Genomic DNA, 7874 nt, shown 5'->3' with positions numbered 1-7874 from the left:
CAACGAACGGCAGGTAATGCCGACGGCTGTTCACAGAGATTTGTTACTCTGCTGGAGGAGGAAGGTAGGAGTTTAACATACCGTTCACGACGAGGTCATTAGAGACGACACACAAGCCCGGATTAAGGAACGATGTGAAAGAAAATGGCCACCATCTTTTTGGAATTTGCCTTAAGTCGTTCAGAGAAACCTGAATATAAACGCACGGACCTGAAACTGAGGCCATTCTGCGAGAATTCGGTTCCAGTGTACTGACCACTGGGGTAGAGTGCTCGGTAGCTATGGTAAACTATCTTAACAAAATATCAACGAAATGTAAGTGCTGCAACGGCGGAAAGCTCAGTTAGGGAAAGCAGGAGAGTGAAATTAGTTTTCTTTGCCCTCAGATTACGAAGTTTCTGAATGACCACACGCTACAGCCCAGCTGCTTATCAGACAATGTACTAAGTTCTAATAGGCTCATTCCAGGCTTATGTTTCGGTTGAAATAAATAATCAGGGGCACTGAAAAAAATTATAGAAAATTGCTCTGGCTTCATAGAGTTAACCCAAGCGGGTATCACTGTTACAAAAGTGGCCGGCACAAAGTCAGCAGTGAGCATACGAATCATAAGAACTTAAAATATATCTTTTGAAATCAGTGAAGAATTAGTGAAATTATCTTTGAAAACATTTGGATACGTTCATGACACATTAACTGACATATGGGGAGGAAATGTGCAATGTAAATTGAACAACGGTGTCGGCCCGGGTTCGAGTCCGGTCGGCTCGGAGATTTTCTCAGCTAAGGGGCTAGGTGTTGTTTCGTCCTAATGTTCGTACCATCATAATTGGCATTCTGCTGTTGAGCTGGCTTAATGAACACCTCCAGAAAGCCAATGATAATATAAAAAAACAAAATAAAATAAAAAAACGGTGTCAGCATAGTCAAAACAGAAATTAATGGACGTTTTAAAGCCCACAGAACAATGGATTTAGACAGGGTTCTCATGATATCCGACGGAGAACTGTGCAGCTGTGCACTGTTCTATGCCATGAACACATTCCGGTGAAATGTCCTTCTAACCAAGTGATCAAATGCCATTAAACTACGAGGTGCGGCTAGAAAAAAACCGGACTGATGCTGGAAAAAACATTTATTTACAATTATTTACAATTTCATGTTATCTCCTTCAATGTACTCTCCTCCTCGGTCTCTACACCGCTCCATACGAATTTTCCACTGTTCATAGCAATGCTGCAGATCATTTTCGGTAAGTCCATACATTACTTCCGTCGCTTTTTCTTTTACTGCTTCAACAGTCTCAAATCTAGTTCCTTTCAAAGCTGACTTGACTTTAGGGAAAAGAAAAAAGTCACAGGGGCCAAATCAGGTGCGTAGGGTGGATGATCTAAGATGGGAATGTTGTGTTTTGCCAAAAACGTCTTCACTGACAACGCACTGTGAGCTGGGGCATTGTCTTGGTGAAGGATCCATGACTTTTTTCTCCACAAATCGTTCCGTTTTCTCCGTACTCGCTCACGTAGGGTAGCCAGGACGCTAATGTAGTAATGCTGATTCACTGTTTGTCCCTATGGTACCCAATCAATGTGCACAATCCCTTTGATGTCAAAAAAGCAATCATCATTGCCTTGAATTTAGATTTTGACATTCGTGCTTTTTTTTGTCGTGGAGAGCCACGAGTTTTCCAATGCATCGATTGGCGTTTAGTTTCGGGATCGTAAGTAAAAAACCACGATTCATCGCAAGTAATAACATTTTGTAAGAAGGTGGGATCACTTTCAATGTTTTCCAGGATGTCAGAACAAATCATTCTGCGGCGTTCCTTCTGTTCAATTGTGAGACACTTTGGAACCATTTTTGAACACACTTTGTTCATGTTGAAACTTTCATGAAGAATCTGCCTAACACTTTCCTTGTCAACTCCTGTTAACTCAGACACTGCTCTGATTGTTAAACGGCGATCTTGTAGAACAAGTTTACCGATTTTTTCAATGTTTGCATCAGTTTTTGCTGACAATGGTCTGCCAGTGCGAGTGTCATCACTGGTGTCTTCGCGGCCATCTTTAAATCGTTTAAACCACTCAAACACTTGTGTTCGCGATAAACAATCATCGCCGTATACTTGTTGTAACATTACAAACGTTTCACTTGCAGATTTTCCTAGTTTGAAACAAAATTTTATGTTAACACGCTGTTCTTTCTGTACACTCAACATTTTCCGACGCACAGACAAAACGTCAACTACTTAAAACAGACGCCACGGGCAGACTGAGTGCAGGAGGCAGATGAAACTCGAGCAGTAGGCGGAGCGAGAGTCACGTGACAGGCCACGCGACTTTCAGCCTTATTGCATTCGTTTTATTGTTTCATCAGTACTAGTCCGGTTTTTTTCTAGCCACACCTCGTATATCACGTGCACTCGATGACCAACGGATCCCTTCTCGCGAACCTGCGTCAGCAATAACAACAGCAGCCAATTCTGGAATCTATAAGAAGGACTGGCGATGAAACTAACACCACGGGGTACACAGATCCCGTCGCGTATGTTGCAAATGCATGGAACGATGCTAGTAGGGGGAAACGCAGCCACAGAGACAAACCAACCAAACGACGAACGAGAAAATATAAATACAACTACTAATAGAGGACGGGAGAGTCAGTCAGGAATGCCAAGCATTATACCGGAAAGAAAAGTCAAAATCGTCAAGCTTTATACTACAGTAAACTTATTTCAGCAACAAAAATAAGCATTTAAGTGGAATGCCCATCAGCATACGACAACACTAATGTAGGCTTTATAAACGGCCGCGTATATTGACGTGTAAGAACTGAATATAATCCAACATCACATACACAAGTAGTGTAAAGGAGGAACAACTACGTAAATTATCGTCAGCTATGCAGTCTGATGAAGACATGCAGGAGTACGAGCGAAATGTCACACAGATAAGGAAGAGAAGGCAAGAAAGGGAAAATAACTACAAACGTAAAATGGCGGCAAAGAATAAAACAGTAATTACAAAATAAAAGGATGAAAAATTACCATACAAAATAAACGAGTAAATTAGGTAAGTTACACTCGGAAATGGCCATGACAAAATATAAACAAGAGGCGACGTTGGACTCACACTAGCTTCTGCAAACGACAGTTTCGCTGAGCTGGGCCGACAGCTGTCCGATACGCGTCATCACTATTGACAGTCTAGCCATGTTCACAAATAACCCCACCCGGCATTGCCAAACTTTTAGTATATCAACGTCAAACATTTGCATGTTACAATGAGACGTCAAAAAAAATGTTTAAAGGATATCTAAACGCGTCAGTATTACTCATAGTACTACTGCAAATCACATACGGGCCTATGATATGATGCATATCTCCGGAATCAATTCAATTCAAATACAGAAAATGCAGCCACGGTGAAAGAAATCATTAAAATTGCAAGGGTGCAGATATCGATACAGTTCCCACTTATCTCATCTTGCCCTTATTCGTCTCAGTCGAACCGGAGCACACCGGTAACGCGAGGATACTCCGAGTAAAGCAACATTTTGGCGCCTGCCGTTTGACACTAGGCAACTGGTCTTAGGAAGTCTGGAGAGGGAGTCGCAGGTTAGTGCGGTGTAGAAAATCACCCATCGGAGTGGGGAAAGTAACCGTGAACATTAATAATTGTTTAATCACGTAATTTTTGTATGAAATGAGACAACACACACTATGTGATCAAAAGTATCCGGACACCTGGCTGAAAATGACTTACAAGTTCGTGGCGCCCTCCATCGGTAACGCTGGAATTCAATGTGGTGTTGGCCCACCCTTAGCCTTGATGACAGCTTCCACTCTCGCAGGCATACGTTCCATCAGGTGCTAGAAGGTTTTTCGAGGAATGGCAGCCAATTCTTCACGGAGTGCTGCACTGAGGAGAAGTGTCGATGTCGGTCGGTGAGGCCTGGCACGAAATCGGCGTTCCAAAACATTCCAAAGGTGTTTTATAGGATTCAGATCAGGACTCTGTGCATTCCAGTCCATTACAGGGATGCTATTGTCGTGTAACCACTCCACCACAGGCCGTGCATTATGAACAGGTGCTCGATCGTGTTGAAAGATGCAATCGTCATCCCCGAATTGCTCTTCAACAATAGGAAGCAATGAGGTGCTTAAAACACTAATATAGGCCTGTGCTGTGATAGTGCCACGCAAAACAACATGGGGTGCAAGCCGGCTCCATGAAACAACGGCCACGCCATAACATCACCGCCTCCGAATTTTACTGTTGGCACTACACATGCTGGCAGATGACGTTCACCGGGCATTCGCCATACCCACACCCTGTCATCGGATCGCCATATTGTGTACCGTGATTCGTCACTCCACACAACGTTTTTTCACTATGCAATCGTCCAATGTTTACTCTCCGTACACCAAGCAAGGCGTCGTTTGGCATTTAACGGCGTGATGTGTGGCTTATGAGCAGCCGCGCGACCATGAAATCCAAGTTTTCTCACCTCCCATCTTACTGTCATAGTACAGGGTCCGGCATAAAAAACTCCCCGATTACAAAGTAACGTGCAGCGGACAGTAGAAGGAGCAGAGTGGTGGAGGGCGCGTCGTTAAGTAGCTGCCTACGTGCCGTTTTCAGTGTACGCCATGGCGTGGTCTGGTGAACATCGTGCCTTCGTAGTGGAAGATTTTATTCAAAATGGCGAATCGCCTATTAATACTCAACGTGCTTTTCGCGTTCGCTTTGCGCTCGGACGACGGGACCCTGTTCCCGATAAGAAAACAATTTATTCTTGGGTTGTTAACTTTCGTGAGACAGGTTCCGCATTAAAAAGGAAACCACCTGGACGACCACGGACTGCAACAGGCCCCGGAAATGTTGATGCAGTTAGAGCTTCAGTTCAACAATCTCCTCGACGATCCGCTAAAAAGCATGCGGCAGCATTACGGATATCTGATCGAAGTGTGAGAAGAATCTTGCATCGAGATCTTAAAATGCATCCTTACAAAATTGTAACTACGCAGGAACTGAGTGAACGAGACTGTGGTGTCCGTGTAAGTTTGTGCCAAGACCTTCTTCGGAACATTCGTCCCAACGATATTGTGATTTTTTCTGATGAAGCACACTTTCACCTTGCCGGAACAGTGAACAGCCAAAATTGCAGGTACTGGTGTGAACACAATCCCCAAGAACTTCATCAACGACCACTTCATAGCCCTAAAGTAACAGTATGGTGTGCTGTTTACAATTCCGGAGTAATCGGTCCTTACTTTTTCGAAGAAAATGACAGGAATTTAACCGTCAACAGTGAACGCTATTGTGCCATGCTCCGCGACTTTCTCCAACCGCAACTAAGGGAGCTTTTTGGTGAAATAGAGAACGTGTGGTTCCAGCAAGATGGTGCTACAGCCCACACAGCGCGGCAGTCACTGGCATTGGTGAAGGAAATGTTTCCTGGACATGTGATCTCGTTGCGTGGAGACATTGGCTGGCCCCCACGATCGCCGGACTTAACGCCCTGTGATTTCTTTCTTTGGGGCTATTTAAAAGCAAAAGTTTATGAACAACGTCTACAATCTTTACGAGCCCTGAAAGAAGCAATTACACAAGAGGTTGAAGCTATTCCACGTGAAATGACTCAAAGAGTAATGAATAACTTCAGGGAAAGACTCAATCAGTGTGTCGACAGTGCAGGAAGCCATTTAAGGGATGTTTTATTTAAAAAGTAAGACCATAAGAGTATTTTCTAAAATGGCATAATATGTACTTTTATTTAGTATAAATAAAATTGTTCTACCTTATTTGGTTTTGTTTTTATTAGCTTTCCTTAAAGGGGAGGTTTTTCTGCCGGACCTTGTACTTGCAGTGGATCCTGATGCAGTCTGGATTTCATGTGTGATGGTCTGGATAGATGTCTGCCTATTACGCATTACGACCCTCTTCAACTGCCTGCGGCCTCTGTCAGTCAACAGAAGAGGTCGGTCTGTACGCTTTTGTGCTGCACGTGTCACTTGACGTTTCCACTTCACTATCACATCGGAAACAGTGGACCTAGGTGTTGTGAATTGGCAGGAGCCAATTCATGGGGTTTGGAGGAAGCCGAAAGGCACGCGTTTAAACTCACGCAGGCTGGCGTGAGGTCTGGAACAGGTAGAGTAATTATATCAAGAAAAGTACGTAGCTGCTGGAATACTTAACTTTAATCCATAATTGGAGAACATCGCTCTTGATGATACATAATTACAATCTCAATATAAACTGGTAATGGCGCCTTGCTAGGTCGTAGCAAATGACGTAGCTGAAGGCTATGCTAACTATTGTCTCGGCAAATGAGAGCGTATTTGTCAGTGATCCATCTCTGGCAAAGTAGGCTGTACAACTGGGGCGAGTGCTAGGACGTCTCCCTAGACCTGCCGTGTGGCGGCGCTCGGTCTGCAACCACTGACAGTGGCGACACGCGGGTCCGACGTATACTACCGGACCGCGGCCGATTTAAAGGCTACCACCTAGCAAGTGTGGTGTCTGGAGGTGACACCACACTAGGGATGATTAGGAGCGTGGAAATCTCGCGTACAGACGCATGACACAAGTGACACCCAATCACCTGACCACGTTCGAAGTCCGTGAGTTCCGTGGAGTGCCCCATTGTGCTCTCTCACGATGTCTAGTGACTACTGAGGTCGCTGATATGGAGTACCTGGCAGCAGGTGGCAGCAAAATGCACCTATTATGAAAAACGTATGTTTTGGTGGTGTCCGGATACTTTTGGTCACATAGTGCACAATATTCTGTGGTGACCAGACTGAATCGCCAATGTAAATGCTAATTAGAGTTGAGTTGTGGAATTGTGTGAATGCCGATGTACTGCGAATAAATTTTATAAATCCTAGGGACTTTTTCAACGAACTTAAATGTTAATGAATGCAGTGTCCCGAAAAAACTCTTCTGATTTCAAGTGATCTGTCACATCATCCTGTAATTGTTACAGACTTAGTTTTGCGGAGCAATGAGAGCAGGAATTTGAAGAAGCACGTGGAACTTACTCTCTCTCTTTTTTATTGTGTACCATGGGAACACAGGCAACGGCCTTGTCGCAGTGGATACACCGGTTCCCGTCAGATCACCGAAGTTAAGCGCTGTCGGGCGTGGTTGGCACTTGGATGGGTGACCATCCGGGCCGCCATGTGCTGTTGCCATTTTTCGGGGTGCAAGAGCCACGTGATTCCAATTGAGGAGCTACTTGATCGAATAGTAGCGGCTCCGGTCAAAGAAAACCATCATGCAGACCGGGAGAGCGGTGTGCTGACCACACGCCCATCCTATCCGCATCTTTAGCTGAGCATGACACGGCGGTCGGATGGTCCCGATGTGCCTGAAGATGAAGTGTTTATGGGAAAAAAGCCACCTGCTAATGCTGTCTAGATCAAGGTTCCACTAAGTTATTAAAATATAAAAAATTCAAACGTTAGAATACGGTAGCGGTATGACGTTTGCGGTTGTAAGTATGTGAATTGTCACTATACGCGCCGTCAGTTGACCTATCTGGGAAAACAGAAGATTTTTTACATTACAGGAAATTATTAAGGTAATAGATGCCAGTTTTTGTCATTTAAACCTGATGGATGAAATAAAATAGATTGTTTCTCCGACTGATAAAATGTGTAACTTGGACTAATACTGATAGTAATAAATACTAATAATCGACTAAGCTGATGTATCTTATGAACAATATAGGGCTAGAAGACAGACGGATGATTGGAAGTCAGGACACATCGTTGTAAGAGCGAAAACTTTTCAAGATTCCTGGTAATAACTACTCCTTGCAGTCTCATAAGGTGATGAGGAGGCGGTGCATATAAATATGAGGGA

At 44.1% G+C, this 7874-nt stretch overlaps 1 pseudogene; it reads left to right on the top strand.

Annotated features, from left to right (window-relative positions):
• The first annotated feature begins 7083 nt into the window (after positions 1–7083).
• On the top strand, positions 7084–7201 carry LOC126250081 (5S ribosomal RNA; annotated as a pseudogene).
• The last annotated feature ends 673 nt before the right edge of the window (positions 7202–7874 follow it).

The sequence above is a fragment of the Schistocerca nitens genome, chromosome 3 (assembly GCF_023898315.1).
Source record: "Schistocerca nitens isolate TAMUIC-IGC-003100 chromosome 3, iqSchNite1.1, whole genome shotgun sequence".
Classification (NCBI taxonomy): Eukaryota; Metazoa; Arthropoda; class Insecta; order Orthoptera; family Acrididae; genus Schistocerca; species Schistocerca nitens.
This window is presented reverse-complemented; position numbering and strand designations above follow the sequence as displayed.